The sequence below is a fragment of the Zosterops lateralis genome, assembly GCF_965231275.1.
Source record: "Zosterops lateralis genome assembly, chromosome: 1".
NCBI lineage: Eukaryota > Metazoa > Chordata > Aves > Passeriformes > Zosteropidae > Zosterops > Zosterops lateralis.
The window spans coordinates 110,990,416-111,011,609 of record NC_139762.1 but is presented as its reverse complement, the minus strand read 5'-3'; the positions used below and the strand labels follow the sequence as shown (position 1 = coordinate 111,011,609).

The following is a 21,194-nucleotide window of genomic DNA, read 5'->3' as shown; positions in this document are numbered from 1 at the left end:
AGACGGTGGTGCCGGCACTTCCCCGGACGCCCCGCGGGCCCAGGGCTCCCCTGCGGGCCTTCCCGGGAGGAGCCGAGGCCAGGCCGGGATGGGAACGGGCCGGCTCCCCGGCCAGCTCCCGGTGTACCATCCGCCCTCTAGTCAGACCTCTGTCCCCTCCAGCCGGAGAGGAAAACGCCTCCCTCCGGGAAAGCTGAGGCCCGCGGCGCTGCCCTGGCCCAAGCGGTGGGCCGGGCCGGGCCGGGCCGTGCAGCCCCAGCGGGCACTGCCGTGCCAGGACAGCCCTCCGCGGGCGGGCGGCAAGGGGAGGAAGAGGGGGAGGAGGTGCCGGGAGGGGGACCGGGAAACTGTAACTCATTGTGGATGGGCTGGACTGGCCGGGGTGGCGAGCGCTCGCAGGCCAGCACATCCATCAACCTGCCGAGCGGCCGACAGGCTGGAGCCGCCGCTGCTCCCGAGCTCCCCGTGTCAGGAATGATCCGGCACAACTGCGCCGCGCCGGCGCTGCCCGGCCATGCTCCGGCCAGGGCTCTGGCCAGGGCTCCGGCCACTGCTCAGCCACTGCTCCGGCCACTGCTCAGCCACTGCTCCGGCCATGCTCCAGCCAGGGCTCCGGCCAGGGCTCCGGCCACTGCTCAGCCACTGCTCCGGCCATGCTCCGGCCAGGGCTCCGGCCAGGGCTCCGGCCACTGCTCAGCCACTGCTCCGGCCACAGCTCCGGCCAGCGCTCCGGCCACTGCTCCGGCCACTGCTCCGGCCACTGCTCCGGCCACTGCTCCGGCCAGGGCTCCAGCCATGCTCCGGCCAGGGCTCTGTCCATGCTCCGGCCAGGGCTCCGGCCAGGGCTCCGGCCACTGCTCCGGCCAGGGCTCCAGCCATGCTCCAGCCAGGGCTCCGGCCAGGGCTCTGGCCATGCTCCGGCCAGGGCTCCGGCCATGCTCCGGCCAGGGCTCCGGCCAGGGCTCCGGCCATGCTCCGGCCAGGGCTCCGGCCAGGGCTCTGACCAGCACGCCCCATCCCGCCCGCACCCCGCACTGGCCCTCCGGGCCCCCGCACACCTGCGGGGATCCCCAGCCTAAACCCCCTCCAATCCCTTCGGCTTCACCCGAGTTTAATTTAATCCCATCCTGCCCAGTCGCACTGAAGGCCGCGTTTGGTCTCACATGGCCTCCAAGTCAGCACCGCCGGCTCCAGCAGTCCCGTGTGTGCAAGGGAAGAACCAGGCCCTGGGCCTTTCTTCACCGCTTCAAACGGGGTACACCAATTGCTTTTTTTTTTTTTTTTTTTTTTTTTCATTTTATTTTTAAGGAAACTTCCCAGTCTGACCCCTCACAAGGCTCTCTGGTGGAGAGACCCTCCTCGGAGGCACCAGCTGGAGCTGTTTCTCAGTTGCTGCGCCATGAATAAATGGCCCTAAGGAACTGTACACCTTAGACTTTCCATGGAAAACCTGGGGTCAGACTGGTGAGAAGTTCTCTTGGTAAAGCCGTGGCCTTAAGAGCTGCAGAAAGCCAAGGTGCCTGGGCCCTGGGCCAAATCTCCGTTTGCTGCTTGCCCCCCACCCAGCTGGGCCGCTGGCACAGGACATGAGGGCGCTGGCTTTGCTGCGGTGTCTGATACACATCAGCTGCAACACCTCCTCATGTCACGGCGCCTTCGCTCACAGCTCCCGCTCTAAACTTCCTGCACTTTGTCTGCTTAAAGCACAGCCAGAGCGCTGCTTTGGTGATGGGGGCGGTGAGAGTGATTTGTCTGATTTCAAAGCTTTTGCTTGAAGGATTTTGGTATTTTTTACCTTTTTTTTTTAGAGGTTGATTTAAATAGGCATTTTGAAAAGATAGGTAATAGCACTTGCTAAATATATGTAATTTTCTCAACATGGTAGACCATTTATATATGATAGAAACCTATCTCTGACATGTTTTCCACATCATTTCCAAATTTTCATCAATCTTTTTGTTTTGTTGGAGCTCATATGTCATAACATGCCCCCATAAATTAATAGATTTCTGTATTGTTATTATTTACTATTCAGTAGCATGGCTGTTATCCTAAAGGAGAAGACACAATAAAACATGAACAGTTCTTTCATCTCTAAGAATACCAGTGCAACTTATAACTTTAGGTCCTGCATTAGGAACATATCAATACTCAGGAGAGCAATTAACACATTTTAGCTTTAGGTATGTTCTCACATCCTTCTGAAATCAAAGTACAGAATCAAAATAGGGGAGGGGAGCTTTTATAAGAATGAATTTCAGAATATAATCATAGAATCATTAAGGGTGGAAAAGACCTCCAAGAGTCCAACCATTAACTCAGCACCACTGTGTCCCCAAGTGCCACATCCACATGTTTTTGAACACTTCCAGGGATGGTGATCCCATAACTTCCCTGGGCAGCCTGGGAAGCAGGCTTGCAGTGCTTGATTACCCCTTCAGTAAAAAATACCCAAACTGCTTTCCTGCAGCTGCAACCTAAAGGATATCTCTGCCTTAGGATTTATTATTCCATCATCACCAAAATGTTCTTTCTTTTTGTATTGGATAAAATAAATGTGTTGCATATCAGGGGGGGAAACTAAATGAAATTCTGTTTTCAAATGAAGTGAGAGGGTAGGTTTTAGATGGCCAAATACAATTATTTAAAGAGGTGTTCTGCTAAGCAAAAAAGGATTAATGTCCCTATACTTGAAGTAATACATACTCAAGAGTCCAATACAATATTTGTCCACAGTACTGAAGCTCTGATGGTACCATTTTAAGCTCTATCACTCCTGCAATACCAGCTCAGGAGGGCTAGTACAGACATAATGACGATTTCATTGTGATGTCTGTATCTTGATATACTTTGACAGTAATATCTATTACAAGGTTATGAGAAAAGGAGGAAGGGCACAAAATCTGATAAATTCACCTCTCAAATTTCAGAAATTATTACTGAAAGCATTTCTTGCAATATTTAAGTGTTTTCCAGGAACCCTCAGCCTCTGATACCAAGCCAGTCCTGTTCCTGTTCAATCATGTGCTCGATCTGACAGGATAAGATACCAGAATGATTCCCACTACCTCCAGTATGAAATACAACATGCACAATGAGGAAGGTGGCTCTCATGTTTATGAATGAGCACACCTTGGCAGAATCAGGCTCTCCTCCAGCACTCTGATCTTTCTACACAAGTAACTAGCACTACCAGCCTGGCATTTTCCTAAACAATACCTCTGCATTTTGAGGACTGCATTTTTTATTCTCAGCATTCTTGCACATGGAGGAGCTACAGCTATTAGGAGCTGATTTTAAAGGATCTTTGTTGAAGCCAGCAAGAGCAATTGTTTCTGCCGCAAAGCAGGTGAGAAACCAGTGGAGGAATTAGCTTTAGAGTGGTGTCATTCCAGTTTGTAGTATAGCTGCTGCATTCTTAAGAAATAACATCAGGCTTTCACTGGTGTCTGGAAAACATCATTTGCTGTGCAGGTACTCTGTCAGCTGTTGCAGGACAAAGGACACTAGTGAAAGATTACATATGATGTGTCATGCTGAAAGACTACTGTTCCATCAAACTTTTCCACTTTCAGTAGTACCTAGTGCTGGAAAACACAGTGAGGAAAAAAACTTACCCAAAATACCTTGAAAATATGAAAACCAAAAAGCAATATTCTCACCAATGAAGCATTCTCATCAATGCAGTCAGTCTGCTAAAATTTACAGAAAGACTGAAGAATTATACACAGAGAAATTAATCCTGCATTAATTCTCAAAGGTGGCCGTGCATGTGACAAGTTTGTAAAATCATTCATTGTTGACTAAAAGGAAGTTTAATACCTATTAGAAGGGAAGCATGGCTTCCTCGGAAAATCTCGTAAATAATTTTGTTGAGATTGCTCGTTTCAAGTGAACCTATTAAAAGATGAGTATAGGCAAGTCTTAAAAAATATTTGGGGATTAAAAATACTTTACTGAAATGCCAGCAGTCACACATCAGTATTTGTCCTAGGTGGCTGCCCTATGTTAAATTATACAGATTAAAAAGGATTCGGCTAGTCAGATAACATTCAAATTATAATTAAATCCAAGCCAGAAATTCTAGATCCAGATACTCACTTAGATATTTATGGAAACCAAAGCCAAATGTAACATGGTTTTGCAGCTAACAAAAGAATAACAAATAGCTGTTGCTAGTTACTGGACCTGTCATACATTAATTGTGGATCATCCTTGCCATCTCTCATAGTTACTCTGTGCTCAGCTCTTACAATAATCAGTATTTTTCTCGAAGTACTAGTTCCCGGAGTCATATGAATATATACAAATCTCATCTTTCTGTCTGTATTCTATTAGCATGTCCTAACAAATTCTCATAATAAAGTACTACATCTTGTGTGTACGGAGAGGGAAATCCACTTCCTTTATATCTACAAAGGAATTCCAGATTTATTTTCATCAAACTTCTGGCATATTACCTGTGCCTGCACTGCAATAGGTCTTACATGAGGAGACACAACCCAAACTGATCAAGATACTGCATCTTAAGAAGCTATTATCTATCAAGTAAGTAATAGTAACTGGCTGGGGGAGTGCTCTTGCAATGTCCAGACTGTGAGATACTTCTAAATTAAAGTGCCTGTTCTGCACTGACTGTTCTGACATCAAGAATGCCCCTGACTCAGGAGTTAAGGCAGATAATAATCACAGCAGAATTAACAGCAGAATCTGAATTCATTCTGAATGTATATTTTTTAGTCTTTAATTTAGTAGATAAATGCTCTGTAATCTAAATGAAATATACAATAAAGTACACCTGGCTTCTGGCCATGTAGGGAAAAACCCTACAAATATTGGTCCACTGATTCCACATTCATTTAGTAAGGCAGAAATAAGTCCATTGTAACAGGAGATTGCCATAGGATCCGTATCTCCAGCTTTGCAAATGAACATGCCTTGATGTTTAATTTTCCGTGAGTTCCTCTGCATTTAGGTACCAGCAGGAGATCATTATACTGTGACAGCACTCAGTTCTGATGACATTATCTTAAACTTTTCCCAGTTGTCCGTCCTCACCCCTGTTGTGCTGCCGTCATCTATTAACATTCCACTGACAACAATGAGAGATGTTAGAGCACAGCGCGTTAACCCAGTAGCCAGGCTGGGGTGCTTTCACCTGGACATACATTTGGCAGTAACCATAGAGTTAATTAGCTGGATGACATTGTGCCAATTCCTCACAAGACTCGTCTGAGATGCTTTCCATTTATAATTCATAGATTCATAGATTTTTATGGCCAGAAAAAATCATTAGGTCATCAGGCTCTCCTTCTCTGTTATAAAGGCCATACAATTGCATTCACTTACTCCTGTTGTTAACCCAATTACTTGTGTTTCACTGTCTTCCAAAAAAGACATCCAAAGACTTCAAAAGATGGCTAACCCACTTCTCCCTTGGAAGTTTATCCCTACAGCTAATCACCCTAAGTATTACACAACTAATACAGGCTTGGGACTAATAAAGCTTAGTCCCCTATGGATTCGTGTTTCATGGTTGATTGACTACGATGCCTAACAAGCTGTGAGCTCTGATTAAAGTTTCTTCCCATATACAGAACATTTTTAAGGTCTTTTCCCCAAGTCCTTGTGAATCCTCTGTGTGATACTAATGTGACTCCTCACATTATAGCCCTGTCAGTACTTCAGATCACTATAGATCTCTCTGTCAGGATTGCTCGAAGGAGATTTCACCTATTCTTGACCAAATACTTTCATGAAAGTTGTAGAAACATAATTGCTTTTCAGACCACCAAGAGTGACTGCACAGAAACACATTCAAAAGTTGCCAGAGGCACCTGTAGAAATACATGCATGCACAAATACACATGGCATTGTTACTTGCATTTTTTTCTAAATAATTGTGCCTTATTTCTTTTAAATCATTTGCTGCTGTCTTCCTCATGTTTTTCTTTTCATCCTCAACATGACTTTCATCTCCAAATCATAGTGCTCCTTAGCACCAGAATCTGCTCTCAAATGAAAACATTAATGCACTCAGTATTCTTTTTAATATGATGAACATCTTGAGTTACTTCTCTTTCTTAAAATATTGAGGTTTTTTTCACAGGAACAACTTTTATTTCCCTTTTCAGTACTGTTGCAAATTTTTTCCCAATACAGACATCATGATATGAGGACGGGCCCATATGCCCTTCTGTTTTTCTATGTTTTTCCAAACATCTGAGTTGGTCTAATAAACAAAAATGCATCCCTTGCTACAAATCTTTCTCATATCCTTAGACCACTGTAGTTACAACAACATTGCTAAGAGACAGGAACAGTATGCAGTGTTTTCAGTGTTAATCTCCCCAGTGTCAGATAGAGGTAAAAACACCTCCTTATGCGACTCACAACTCCCCTTCTTATATATCAAAGGACCACATTGGTCTTTTCCCAGAACATCTCACTGGGAACTCATGTTGAGTGACTTGTCTTCTTTGACCTCTAAATCCTTTCCAGAGCTTTCTAAGACACAGTCTTCCCATTGTTCAGAGACAAACTGCTAATGTTCCTTCAAAATACTATGCACATTACACTAGAAGAAAGGTTTTTTGCAAACAATTGTTTTGGACAGCAAAAAAGGGTCCATAGCCAAGTTTCCCAAAATCAGTGCAAGAAATATCCAACAAAAAAAAAAAAAAAAAAAAAAAAAAAATTAGGAAGACTGAAACATAGTATACTAATCTTAATATGTCAAAATACCTGTGTTGATATTGTGGGAGAGATATAAAGAGTAGAAGTGGGAATTCGCATGCCAATTTTGATGATTTATGTTTTGGAGAAAATAATAGAAAAAACTGTTGCAAAGGCAGGATTCATTTAGTAATACCGGTAATCAAGCCTTGTGTGTCTGAAAGTAGTGAACTGAAATGGTATGAATCAAAATCAGAGGCTTGAAAATAAAGAGATTGGCTTTCCTTTCAGGATTTATGATAGCAAAAGTGAATTCATGTCTCAAAGAGATGTTGAGACACTCCAATTAATTGCCTTGATATTCTTTGAGAAAAACAGATCTATAACCACTGAAACCATGTTTAAATATTTTTTGTTTTGCATATTACTCAACTTAATTATCGTTTTCGGAATTCCTTTTATTAATTCCTTTTTATTAATCCGCTCCATCTCACCCAACCACTGTCAGTTTTGCTAATTAAAAAAAGGCAGCTGTTTGACACTATGTTCTTCTGCATCTACAATGCAATCTAATAAAGACTGAGGAGAAAACTAGTAATTTTCTTGTGGGAAAACTATGGCTACCTTCCACTGGGTAATCTGACAAGAAAATAGCACTAAGTGATGTTGATTTTGGTGATTACATACCAATTCCTGAGACAACCATTCTGCTTGTGGACCAGGTCCTTGAAGAGCTGTCTGTCTCCAGGAGAGGACTGAGAATGCTCAGCTCTTGTCAGATAAGAAGGAACTTGCTATGCTAAATCCTACCTTTGAGAAAATGTTTCAGGGAAAAAAATCTGAACAAAAAATATTGTTAAATGGCTTTTAGAGACAGTTCTGTCTCTCGCACCGTATTTATCAAAGACATAGCTGGATCTAAAAAAAATAATTATAAGGTGACTGTTAAGAAAAGTTCTTGTAGAAAAGGAGTGTTGATCAAGTTGCTTTCAATTGAAGCTTACAGACAAGAATAATTTTACATTTAATCTTTATCACAGTAGTAGTAATAAAGCGGTAGCGCAATGCACTAAAGATTTTATTTTTCTTTATACCTTGTTGAAGAATATGTAGATGTCCTTCAAGGAAAATGAGAATCAAGCCTTTTAATTGTGAGAAATTAATGGCTACTCTCTGTTCTGATGAGTTTAATGGTTGCAGAGGCTTGACTCTGCAAACACTAACACATAGAAATTACATATCTGCATCAAGTTATTTTCATTACCAGAACCAACATTGGCTTGTTTATACAGCTTTTAATAGTAAACAACAAGCGTAAGAAAAAATAAAAAGAAGTTAGAAAAAGTCTAAACCTGAGGCAGTACATAAATCTGTTGATACTGCAAAGTCAGCACTCAGTGCATCCATGAAAGAAGAAAGCCAAAGGAAGCAAACTAGGCTTCTAACTATGGAAGTTAATTAGGCCAATTTTTAGCTAGAAGGGAACTTCTGTTTAAAATTTACCCAGGTTTTATGTTACAATGATTTGAGATTACAGACCGCACCCCCCAAAAAAAAGAAAAAACAAATGTACATGGTAGATTTGTTTTAAGGCCTTCCACTGAAAAAACCCAACAATAAAAATACTAAGGCCGCCTTAGGGATTCATCCATATATTCCTTCCAGCCATACAGGAAAAAATATTTCCCATGAGATTACAAACACAGAGGGATTAATTAGTAAGAGATAATTCTCAGGCATTACACAATGCATTCATGTCCCTCAAGTCAGCACATTTTTACTGAATGATAATGTCAACAGCATAGGTTCTTACTGGTCAAAATTACATATGCATGATACATCTCAATTTCAAGACTATAATAATATTACGGGATCTGAATTTGTATCCAGGCAAAGGACACATCAGTGATATGATACAATTTCTAATGTAAGTTCATTTCTGACTTGAACAGTTTTTAGTTCAAACTACTGATAATGAACATGGGGGATTTGCTTTTGATTTTCTCACCTTTGGGAGCAAGCCTACTGGAAAGCTCATCAGTGGAAGCACAGGTGCACATCCTCTCTGAAGATGTTAACCTAGAAGAAAAGGCATGATCCCCCTGAGATAAATACTATGTGATAATTACAGGAAGGCTTCTAAATAGTAAAGGAGGAAAGGTCTGGTACAATCTTCTAGTAGGAAAGCAAAAATTTTAACATAAATTTTAGATGAAGCTATGGTGGTTCATGAAAATGCCATGATTCTCTCTGACAGCAGAGGACTCATGCCCTAGAGATCTCCCTAGTCTCAAATTCCCATATTCATTGGAAAACATCCATTGGCATCATTGTAGATGGGTGCTGAATTTGTCCTGAATTTGTCTGGAAATCTGTCTCTCCAGATACTGAGGTCAGATTTGGAAATACTCTTCTGCTTCCTTAGTCACGAAATAGGTATGCCGATTGTGTACTACACTAGGCGAAACCTTTATATGTACATTTGAAAAAAAAACAAACAAACAGTGATAGGGATAGAAGAATGCCATGTCTTTTTACTATGCCTAGACACAGTGCCATTTGAACACAAAACAAAATACATAGCAGAGGATGTTTGTGAAAGAGGAGCCAGTCATTGACTGAAGAGAAATCTCTGGCAGTCTTTCATTCGGGTTCTCAGACAGCTCTAAGGAAGTCAAGGGTAGATATCTTTATCATTAAGCAATAAAGCTCGAAGGGAAAAGACTATACTTGTGAATACCATCTCTCTAACCATCTCTGATAAATTAACTGTCTTAATCCCTTTTCCCACTCCTTTTTTCCACCCATCCTTTTTTTTTAGGTGACTACACCCTTTCACCTGCTTCACCCTCACCCTTGCCAGCTTCGGTACTTGGAGCAATCCAGAGAGTCCTGCCAGCAAACCTCCCGCTCCACTTACTGCTGCGCTGCCCCACCTCCCATCTGCTGCTCCACAGCCTGTCTGAAGGGACTGGGATTGGCAAGGAAGCAGGTGAAACACTCCGAGAAGGCAGACAGAGGGAAGCAGCAGGTTCCCAGCTGGTAGCAGACAGAACAGGACTTAACTTTTCTCCCACGAGACCTGAGCAACCCAAAGCTAGATGGAGTTGCCCTGCAGTCAGTATTCATTTTCCAGAGACATCAAAGGTCTAGCATGCTACATTTTGCACTGCTTCTTCAAAAAAGAGTAAGATGCTATTGAAAAATATAGTAAATGCACTGCATTTTCATGATAAAAATTATAATTGCCACTGAAGTGGTGTTTAATAATTTTAAACAAAGCTCTGAGGCATTCTAAGAAAAGAAATATAGGGCAAAGGATTCTTCTGTAATATAATGCAAACCCCTCACTCAATAATATGTTAGTGAAATTTATGTAATTAATTAGTGGAACTTAATGAACATTTAAATATACTGTGTGCCTTTGGCTATCACAGGGAAATATTCTGGTCAATGAATGCAATCAAATTAGTTAAGGAACAGTAAGAATTTTGTTTTCTTTAGAAAAGCATGAAAAGTTATCCATTAATAAAATTCTGCCTAAAAAATTAAGAATAAGTACCTGGTATGTAGTGTTTGTGTCTCTCATTTAGAAGCTCACTAGTTCATTGCAATTACAAATGAAAAGCTTTTCATTAATACTCATATTTGAGGAGGTAAGTATCTGCGTTGCTGGCTCCAAACCAAACCAGGTTTTAGACAAGTGGTTCCTGAGATCACAGCAACAAAGTACAATATATACACAATGTATATGCTGATAGCAACAACCACACACAACATTTCACAGAAAGTCACATTTGCCTAAATTTTCTAGGGCACTACAACACAGCAGGATTTTTTTTCCTGTGATCTTGAATTAAAAACGTATAGCTATTTTGCCAAATTTTATTTCCCAGTCAAATTACTAGAAAACAACAGCAAAAAGTTGTAATATATAAAGAAAACATAACGTTCGAGTCTCATTGGAAAAGCCTATCAACAGCATCAGTTTGGGTAGGAATTTCAGCTTGGACAAGCCTCCTAGCCTTTTCCTGGAGCAATTAACCATCTCAGCTAAAATCATAAAACATTCTGGAATGCCAAGGTATATGAAAAAATTGTAGATATGAATCATGTTTATTTAACTTTTATTTAAAGATAGCAATAACTCCTTTGCACTCTTTGGCAGCCTAGGGCTGCTTACAAGTTACACCTGTAACTCCCATTATGTAAATGAGATTATACCTACTCATTAACCTCTAGTGTATTAATGGCTAATTATATGTCTTATTATTTAAAAGTGGATGCCCCATACAGGTTGTGTGGGGATAGGATGGCTGAATATGAGTGAAGGTTTAGGTGTGTGAAATGAAAAGGTAAAGCTGAAATACAGAGGGTTCTTAGAGGTTAAATATTTAACATCAGGAGGATATTCATTACATTATATATAGATTAAATTAATGTGCAGGTGAAATAAAGACAAAGCACTGATACTGTAACTTGCAGCAGGGATTTGCTTCAAAGATGCTCTTGGTATCAGGGTGAATTTCTTTAGTGCCAGTTTCATTCTCTCCTTAGAGCACTCATATATACCCTATAGCATGTAAAAGCACATGATGTGCTAAAAGTAAATCTATTCCTGGCTTGTCTTCTGAGACAGTATTAAATTCAGGTCATTTTGACTCAATTACACAAAATTTGCAGCTACAGTCCTTTTCCAGAATAGAAGCCTTGAAATGTGCTAACATACAGCTTATTTTACCCAATTATTTTGTGTAGGGGGAAGATAAAAATATATTTTAAAATATTTCAAGTAGCAATACTATTTACCCATCTAAATGTTTAACAATGTTTCAATGTTTCAATTTTGATTCCCAGATTAAAGAAAAAAATATTTTAAAATTCTCTTGAAGTTATTTCTCATGTAATAAAATATCTTCCTCAAAATCTTATCCGACCTCTTGTTATTCAATTTTTTGGTTTTTGAAACTGCTAGAAAGTGAAATAACCTATTCTACACAAAGTCCTTTTTCTTAAACAGAGCTTCTCAGACAGGGCTTAGCCTGCTGAACAGCGTTTAATCACTACTACTAAAGCGCAGTTACAGTGTCATGCAAAAGATAGTGTCACTAAGGCTCTAGGTATGAGAAAGATGATTTGTTTGACTTGAGATTTTTTTTTTTTCCTAATAGCACTGAGAAATCCCTTTAGGCAAGACCCTTTTTTTTATTTTTTTTTCCCTTTGTTTTAATTTTTCCTTAAGCAAAAAGGAGTGGGACTCATTTGTTAGGTGTGTGAGACTTTGCAGGTCTGGTTTTACAATACACCATTTAGTCTTTGGTGAGGCTTGTTAAACCCTGAAAGAAAAGTCATGCATTGACTGAGTGACGCCACCCTGAGGTTGATTCCCAAGGGAAAGTAAAGATTTGGTCCTGCCTTTCAATCATTAGGATGACCCAGAACACCTTCTAGCAAGCGATAGCGTACCCAACCTTGGCAAGCTGCATAACAACATTAAATCCAGTGATGTAATTATTCACTTCTAATATAAAGGGCAGGGTTCCCTGGGAAATCAGGAGCAGGTCTGAGAAATACATTTCACAATACAAACGGAGGCAGTTTGTCAAGACTTTAACCTGGGAAAATTAACTTATGAAGCCATCCTATGCATCCAGTGTGCCCAGTTAAGAATAATTTCACATTTATGCAGGGAGGATCTGTAAAGCACTAAATTATCAGGCTTGAATACCTTGTTTGAAATATCACTTTAATTTGTTGTGGCTCAGAGATCTTTAACTTCTTATTAATTATGGAGATACATAATGTAAATGTGTACAAAAGTTTAGCATAGGAATTTAAACTAAGTCCTACTGACCTGTGAACATAAGAGAAATTTATAGGTAGAAAATACCTTTCATATAAGCCAATGAGAAAGTCAGCAGCACTCAAGATGGCATATAAAACTTTTCTTCAATGTCAAACTTCTTTTTCATGAGAATTTCTTTATTTTTTCTTTATTCTGTGTAACCTTGTGTGTTGCCAGGTAACAAATTTTTGCTGTGTAAAGGTACACATTTCCAAATATATCCTTAAATACAAACTGAAAATATTTGTGTCTTCATTCATTTATACACTGACAACTTTGGATTTGTTTGCAAAGGAATAGCTACACATGCCAAAGAAGTGACTGTTCTATACCTCTATACACAGAAAAATAGATTTTTCTGCACGTATATTTCAAACTGTGGAATATTTGAACTACAGCCCAAGTAATTACCTGATCAGTCTACTGGGAATGTACATATTAGAACAAGTTGTAAAATAATCTCTTCCAAATAGCTATTAAAAACAAAATTACAGATCCTGGGCCAGATTCTCAGCTGTTACAAATTGGTGGCTGTTACAAGTCTCTGACTTCATGTGTGCAAAGGTTGAGCTCCAAGAGAAATTTTACAGTAAAACTATAAATTACTGAAAAATGAAGTTCAGAGTAGAAGCACAGGTGGTTTTCATACCATCTCCATCAAATTCCTTTAGGCATTTAGCCTGGCTTCTCTGAATCATGCATGCCTCCTCTACACTGGCAGTGTGAGGAACCTGGGTTCCTCCAAACTGCACCATAACAGATGACTGAAGTAGAATCAGTCAGACAATGTAAATGCTCTGAATACCACAGAAAGGTCATGTCTTCCGTCAATATATCTGAATTGCTAGAGAGACTGTGCTTTCAAGAAAAAAAAAGAAATATCAAGCCATTTCATTGTAAAAGTTGTGGTTATTTGCCAGAGCAAATCAGTTGTTGCTCCAATTTCTGCATCACTTTCTAATTTCTCTGGGATTCTCTTAATTAAAAAGCATCCTGGATATTGTCTTGCTGTCTATAATAAGAAAGATACTTTTTTCTTCTTTAATGACGGTCTGAATCTAGTGTAGTAACCAACTGACTAATACAGGGAAATCCCAATCTTTCAGCTCCATTGTATAATTTATACAATATGTTCAACACTTTCCCACATAATAAACGTGGGAATCCCTTACAACCAGTCCAAGGTCTGAGGTTTTTTGTATGAATCATGTTCGCTGCATCCTGGCTTAACCACACCCCCAACTACTTCTGCTGGGAGCCAAAGAGTTACTGCAATCACCACTGGTAAGAGATACCATGTGCAAAGGCATTATTTACAGCAGGATGCAGTGAAGATGAGAGACAGAGACTGATAACTTTATCTCAGGGGTTACCTGGGAAAGACTGCTCTAGGTCTATTTAAAAGAGTAACTTTAAATAATGAATAAATTAAGAGATATTATCATTCAAATATTACTTCTTGCTATGACAAATCTTTCATGTAAGCCTTAGCCAGGTTCTGTTTATTTAAGGTGATGCTCATTTGAATAGTTTGGGAAAGAAGTGCTTTCATTGTACCTGTTATTCAATTTGACAGTTCTTTGCAACATGGGAGAGTCGTGTTTGAACTTGTACAGAGAAATGTCATTGTCTTGTCTTAAGAAAAGATATTCAAGATACCTCAGATAATGTTCACATGCATTTAGCCTCCCTGAGTGGAAAATTAATGTCTGGCAGAAGTATTTAGGTAAGGGAGAGAGCAAATGACAACAGGTTGTCCCACTATTAATGCAAAACTGGCAATTTCAATCAGCCTTCAAAAACTAATGTGCAGTTTCTGAGTTACGCTCAGTACTGTGAATCCAGCTAGACAATTGCTTGTAACATAGATGCTCCACTGTACGTTTATTCCTATTGCTTAGAGAACTCATAGATGCACAAACATAGCACATACATAATCACTTCATGGTCTTTTCTCTGTCAGACATATTTCACTTCTTTTATACTGTGCTGTCAGATGAATCCCAGCTTCGCCTTTTGCAATCAGGAACAAGAGTTTGTCAAGGCTTTAGGCACTCACTCAGCCCAAATCTGACCACCTGACTTTGACTTTTGCTCTGAATCATGCTCTAGAGGAACCTCCTAGATACACACCTGTCAGTTGACTCCAGAAGGAACCAAATATAAAGGCCAATCAGATAACTCAGCCACCTAAGTCAGAAACTGGATTGTGAATGTTAAATAAAGCCACTCGCAGTTATATGGGGGTAAAAAATTAAGGGCAGAAAGAGTTCGGTGCTACATTTGTAAGAGTGAGGTTTTTAGAGCATTTTCCTCTCACTAAAGGTAGTTTTTGGAGTGGGAGAAGGAATACATAAAAGGAATTGCTTTTGCGCTATCGTGCAAAGGCGCACTAGTCACAATCTAACCACTTGTTGAATATTGCAAGTTTGCCATGTCTGCATTCACTGCATGAAGCAAGGAGGTCAGAAGTAGGGATCCCGAGTTTGGTTCTTATCTACATCACTGATTCAGTTTGTAATATTAAGCAAGTCAAGTAAGTGGTGTCAGGGAGGCATCACAGGTTTTCCCACATCACAGAAATGCTGTTTGGCTGAATTAATTTATGCTTATGAAGCACTTAAACTTTTTTCGAGAAGTCAATGTAGTAGTATGAAAAGGAATTTCTCACAGGTTCCAGAAGTGCTGGCATCCAGAGGAACTGAGGCAATTAATCAGTGTTCTTACAGAGTGACAGCTCTGTGCCTCTCTGAAAGACAAGCATACACAAAAGTTAAGAAATTGTTTATTCCAGCCGTAATAGGAAACTTTTGTATATAATTTCCCTGCTTACTCAGAGGCACTTTAACATCTGTCAGGCCAGGCCTAGCACTTAGCACACAGATCTGAGGACAGAAACACATGCCCCATTGCCTGATAGCAGCTCACCCGCCACTGCTGCCAGACTCAGGGACTATGCATAAGACACCAGGCTCAGTTCCACCAGTGTGTAGTTGGGCTTCATGGACCAAATCCAAATTTGTGCAGGTGTAAATGAGAGCCACACAATCTGTTCCCTGCCTTTAATGAAATTTCAGGTCTGATTACATGGCACTCTTCCTTTTAACCATTCAAAGGGTAAAGACTGAAGCCAAAAGCTACTCACCTTCCATTCCTTGCTTCTTTGAGGCACGCAGTATTTCAATCAGAATCCTTATCAACAGCTCCAAACATGATTCCCATCTCTCCCCATCTAGACAGTGCCAGTCAGATCAAACAGTAATCATCACAACATTTAGAGTTGGTCAGGGAAGAAGTGTTTAAGGGCATCCACTCTTTGCTTTAAAATCCCTGATTTCAGTCAAAATCTCTCCAAGCTCTGCAATAGGAAAATTGCATCTTTCACTCAAACACCACCAACCCCACTCTTCTTTCTTGTATTTAATCAGAATTCCTGTTCACTGAGTTGTTCTTTCTCCTGGGTTTATACACCTGTGCTCCTCTCCACTTCTCCTCAATCTTTAAGCATCTGGTAACATCCATTGCTGCCAAGTTTTCCTATGAGAGCAAGCACACTCAGAGGCCAATAGTGACAGTAATCACTGTAACAGACAATTTCAAATATTGTGTGTTCCTCTTACACTACAGGGACTGCTTACCCAGCCCAAAGGGAAAAAATCAAAACTGAAAACCTTAGAACTGTCCAAAAATATGTATTTTCAGCTAGTCAGGAAAGATAATGCAGTGGGGTTTTTTTTTTTATTCTTTACACCTTCAGACCCCTACATGCATTCACACATCTATACTTCAGAGCACTTTATCACTTCAGTCAGAACTTAGAATTTTTAAAAGGCATGCAGTGCAAGGCATTGCAACTGATTGCAGTCTGTTTCTATCACCCAAAGAGTCTGGAAGCATAATCAGTGTTGTATTCCTTATCTGCTGTATTTCCTTGTCTCCTTTTGCACCCTGACAGAGGATTAATCACCTGATGGGAATACCACAGACTGCAGAGATCTGGTGGGAAATATATTTCTGAATGACTTCACACTAGTCAGAAGTTCATGATGTCTATGATTTATTGTCTCTAGTGAATTTCTCATTGCTTTTGAGAATTTAAACTAGTTCAGCTGCTCCTAGTGATGAGGCACAGAATGCAAATACAAGGCCATAGTAACTCTGTGAAGCTCATACTTGGAAAGCAGCTTTTCCAAAATACGCAGAGAAATGATGATTTTAGACCTAAGGAGGAGAAGAGCAGCTTACTTTTCAGCTGTTTCCACATTCTCTTCTGGCTGTGATGTAAAGACTTATACATCTGAAAAAAAATTTAGAACTTTGGCCAAAATCTGAAGTCGTCCTTCAATTTTCATCACATTTTTACATGGCAAACTACCTCTCAGCATACTTCCATGTAATAAGATACACACAAGGAAGAGCAGAAATAAAAACAAGGCCAAGATGTCAGGACTGCTCTTTGGCATATTCAGGATGTACCAACTGGAAGCTGAAAATGAGAGCAGCTCAGGTAACAGACACTGTTGGACAGATGGGGTTTATATACCCCAGGAGGGTAGAAATGTTCAGTAGGATCATTCAAAAGTAAAGGCATATGGCAACATTATATAAATTCTACCCTGAATAAAGATTTCAGGTTTAGAGCCCTGATCTGAAGGAGCAAATATAGCTTGGCTGCCATTACTCAATGTTTCAACTAATTTTTAAAACATTTTTATTTCTTAATATCTTCCTCACTGATCAGTTTTGATATTCAGTGCTATATCTCCTCTTCAGCTGTGAATATGGTTAGTAATTTCTTTGGGATCACAAAACTATAAAAGCAATGTTTAGTCATACAAAATAAACACTCAACATTTTGCCACCTCTAAATATACTTCTGAAAACATACAGTTTCTTCTTTGGCCCAAAAAGACTTTAAAGGCTGTCTTCACTGTGAAATGTGATAAAAAAGACTAAAAATATTTAAGATACTTGACAGCATTTTAAGTGTTAAAAAGCAAAACACATTTGAGCATGTGAGCAAGGATCTGACTACTGACTGGTCAGCTCCTGTGTAAAGGGGCATAAAGCCCTACTGTTCTGATATGGAACAATTGCAAGTGACAATGCTAAGCAAAAGTACCGGAAAAATAAGGTTATCAAGAAGTCAGTAAGCTATAATCAAGCTAGTAGGTCAAACAGCTTTTTATCTATAGTCATATCTATATAAATACCAGATACTTACAAATTCAAGAGGACAACAAAAACAGAGAACTCTCCTAATGCTTGACTTAGGAGAAAAGGGACACTGTGAGATGAATAGTTGGTAAGGCTTTCTTCTCTTTGTCACTCCTCTAACAGTCTGGATATGCCTGTCCTCCATTTTGAGAATTTATGTGTTCCCTGAAACGAAGAGAGGTTTCATCTCCCTTCAGCTATCACGTTCACCTCTTTCAGAAGGTTTGCTTTGCCCAAATTCTTTGACAAGGAGTGAGTGAAATCTCAACCCCACTGAAGGCAGTGGGAAATTTGCCATTCACTATAACAGAGCCAGGGTTTCAACAGAAAGTTTATATCCATAGAAGACCAGACTGAATCTAGTCCAGTGTTTGTGAAGTGCTTTGAAGTAGAGAGTGTTGCAGCACAGAAAGTATTGGTACTATTGCTATTGCTATTGAGTGCATGACAGAGAAGAAAGGTAGAAACCTCAGAATGAACTGGAAGGAAACTGATTCTGGAGATCTTTCTCAGAGGTCAGCACATGGCATTTTTCTAAACAGTTTCCTTTAAAAGTGTCTAGTAAAATTCTCTTTCAACCTAAGTACTTTCTTGGCATGTTAATCAGAAACAGATCTTCCTACCAAGCCCAGCCATCCTTATGGAAAGCGTCCTATCTTTTCCTTTACATACTTTTCTTGAGTTTTATTACTGGTCTCTAAAGATTAACTTGAAATACTCTACAAAGAGCTTTTTTTTTTTTTCAGAAGCAAAAGCACACGCTGGAAGGGAAAAAAATCTATGTTTTGCTTTCAGCCTGTCTGTTCCTCTGAACTACAGTGTGGCCCATGCACTGCACTGGCCCATGGAAAAAAAAGCCTGGGATCCAGTATTGTTGGCAATTATAAGCTCTTCCATTACTTGTGGTTGTCGTGTATTTATTACCACCAGACAAGACAACAGTTGGTCATCAAGGAAAAAAAAGCCCTCTCCCATGATCTCATTAGCTAGTTTATTCTGCCACAGACTCATTCAGAATTCTTTTCAAGTTACATGGACAACACTGCAGTCAGGAAATGTGTTAGCTGCTACCAAAGGAACTAACATTTGGGTCTTGGCTGTTGCGTTCCCTCAGTATTCTCAGATCACAGTCCCTGCAGTTCCCCCAAACATTTTGTTCGTTGGAAAAAAGCACTCCCTGTAGGGTTCAGACACCCAGGGACTGAGCTTCAACTCATGCAGACTGTCAGGGCTCCCTTAACCTCAGGCAACCCAAGGTTTTAGGCTTCAGAGGATTTATCAGCAATTCAGCAGCTGTGAGAAGAGCACAGCTTTAGGTCAGAGAAGGAACAGGCCAGCAGTTGTGAATCAGCCATTGGCACACTCAGCTCAGCTGAGAATTCCCAACCACAGCCTACAGAAGGGAGTTGTTACATCTTGATTAATTTCAAATTACACTGTCTTCTTTCAGTCTCTACCTTTTTTGGTTATCTCAGTGCACAGCAATGGTCCCAGTGGTTGAGATCTGCACAGTTGTGTTCTTGACTCTGATTTTAATCATGTGGCCTGCGATGGAAACAGTGACAAATTACTTCTATCAGTCAACTAAAAAGAAAGGACAAGCTTGTATAGTCTTCTAAATTTAATCAACTACACTACAAGCCAAATAAAGGTGGTAATACAAAATGCGCTATTAAACACTTCACTATTTAGTAGGGATAATTGTAGCTACAAAGAAATTTGAAATACCGTAACCTAGGAATCTTCCAAAAACAGTTTCTTCTTCTGTTTTTAACCCAGATATCACTTCCTAACAAGCTATTGCTGCTGAGACAGAGCACATTAGCACTGAATTAATGCACCTATACATCTTCTAGAATGGAATCTGGAATGGATCTGATTTCTATGTGAACAACTGTGATCACATCTATCTGCATGCAATCATGTCAACACCTCACTTGATGCTCGTACAATTATTTTTCAAGAAGTCTCTTAGTCTCTCAGTGCTTTGGAGAATGAGACCACTTCTTTGTAAACTGAAATATGGATCTAAATGCCGAAGTTTATAGAGACAAATTTTAAAACATTGGCAACAGTGAATAACTGTATTAACAAGAGAAAACCCAAATATAACCATCTAATTAAGTATATGTTCCAAGTATATATGTATTCCCCACTTGAACTTACCAGTAAAAAATAGTATGTTCGGATGTAACATTTCAACCAGTAAACACATTCCTAAGGGAAGATATGGCATGCTTTTCCACCACTTATCACAGCCAAACACACCAGCTGCATCTGTTCAGGACAGTTCATATCTCACTTAGCACTACTTTTCATGGCCTGTGACATAAAAAAGAAGGTACCTGGGCTCACTCTCCATTCTTAGGATGATCCACAACACTGCACAAATCAGTATTTCCTTCATGCTGCACAGCTCATAAGCATCCGTGATTTCAACACATAGTGGTTTTTAACTCCAACAGACCAGGCAGATAAGGGGAGAATTTAGAAAAGGAGAAAGATGGACAGAGTATTGATCCCTTTCTGTGTCCTCAAAAACCACACAGGCAGCTTGGGCCAGAGAGACTTAGCAAAAGGGATAGGTTAGTGTTTTACTACTCTCTGAAATCAGTTGTAACATCTTTATGGATTTAAAGGGGTCAGGATTTCACTCACTCTGTTTTTTCCTAACAGAGAAAGGCTAGGAGTTTGCAAAATTAATTTGTAGTGGGGCTACTTCTCTTCCTAGAATTGGGGGCAGCAGAAGACCTGGTGCTGGTAAAGCCCTTTGATGTGCCTGCTCTCTACAGCCTCCATGTCCACTCTGCCTCTTGGGGTCACACCTGTTCACAGCCCCATGGCTGAACAGTACCTCGCAGCACTTCTCCCCTGCCTTCCCTACTGGTGGAAACACACAGGCACCCTCTAGCCAGGCACCTCACCTCCTCAGCAGCTCTGGAGGCCTGTGGTGGGTCGGCTCTGCTGATCAGCTGTAGATTTTGTTTAGAAGGCTTCTTTATGCTGTTTATGCTGCTGTCAACACCACAAACCTAACACTGCCACCCTGTTGTTTACATACCTCCACTCCAGGACACCCTCTACTAACACTGCCCGGTGTGTGAGGGTGCAGCTTCTCTTTTTTATTTTCATAAGGTTTGTTAACCACATCGCTATAAGATATTCATTCAGATTTCACCCAAACAGACCTCTTGCTGTCAGCATTTAATTACTCTTGCATTCCTATGTAAATAGAGCGTTAGCCAAAATAGAGCTTTTTATAGAAGATAAGGTCAGGCACATCTTTACAAGAAAAGGAAGCTTTGGAAGCTTCTGTACTTCTGACAAGAATAAATTTTTAAATGCAAGGGAAAAATGCATAGAAATGAGCATGTTCTGTTGGTGATAAATCACAGTATTGAAAGTAGTACTCTTTATATATCTTTATTTGGAGGCTTAAGAGTACATATTTAATGTG

General features: G+C 40.2%; 1 pseudogene across 1 annotated transcript in view; it reads right to left on the bottom strand.

Annotated features, from left to right (window-relative positions):
• Positions 1-635: 635 nt before the first annotated feature.
• Positions 636-21,194, bottom strand: part of LOC310907648 (chloride channel protein D-like) — a 158,159-nt pseudogene continuing 137,600 nt past the window's right edge. The window contains exon 15 of the transcript in view: positions 636-1,058. The product of the transcript in view is annotated as a chloride channel protein D-like (transcript). The remainder of the gene's footprint in view (positions 1,059-21,194) is intronic.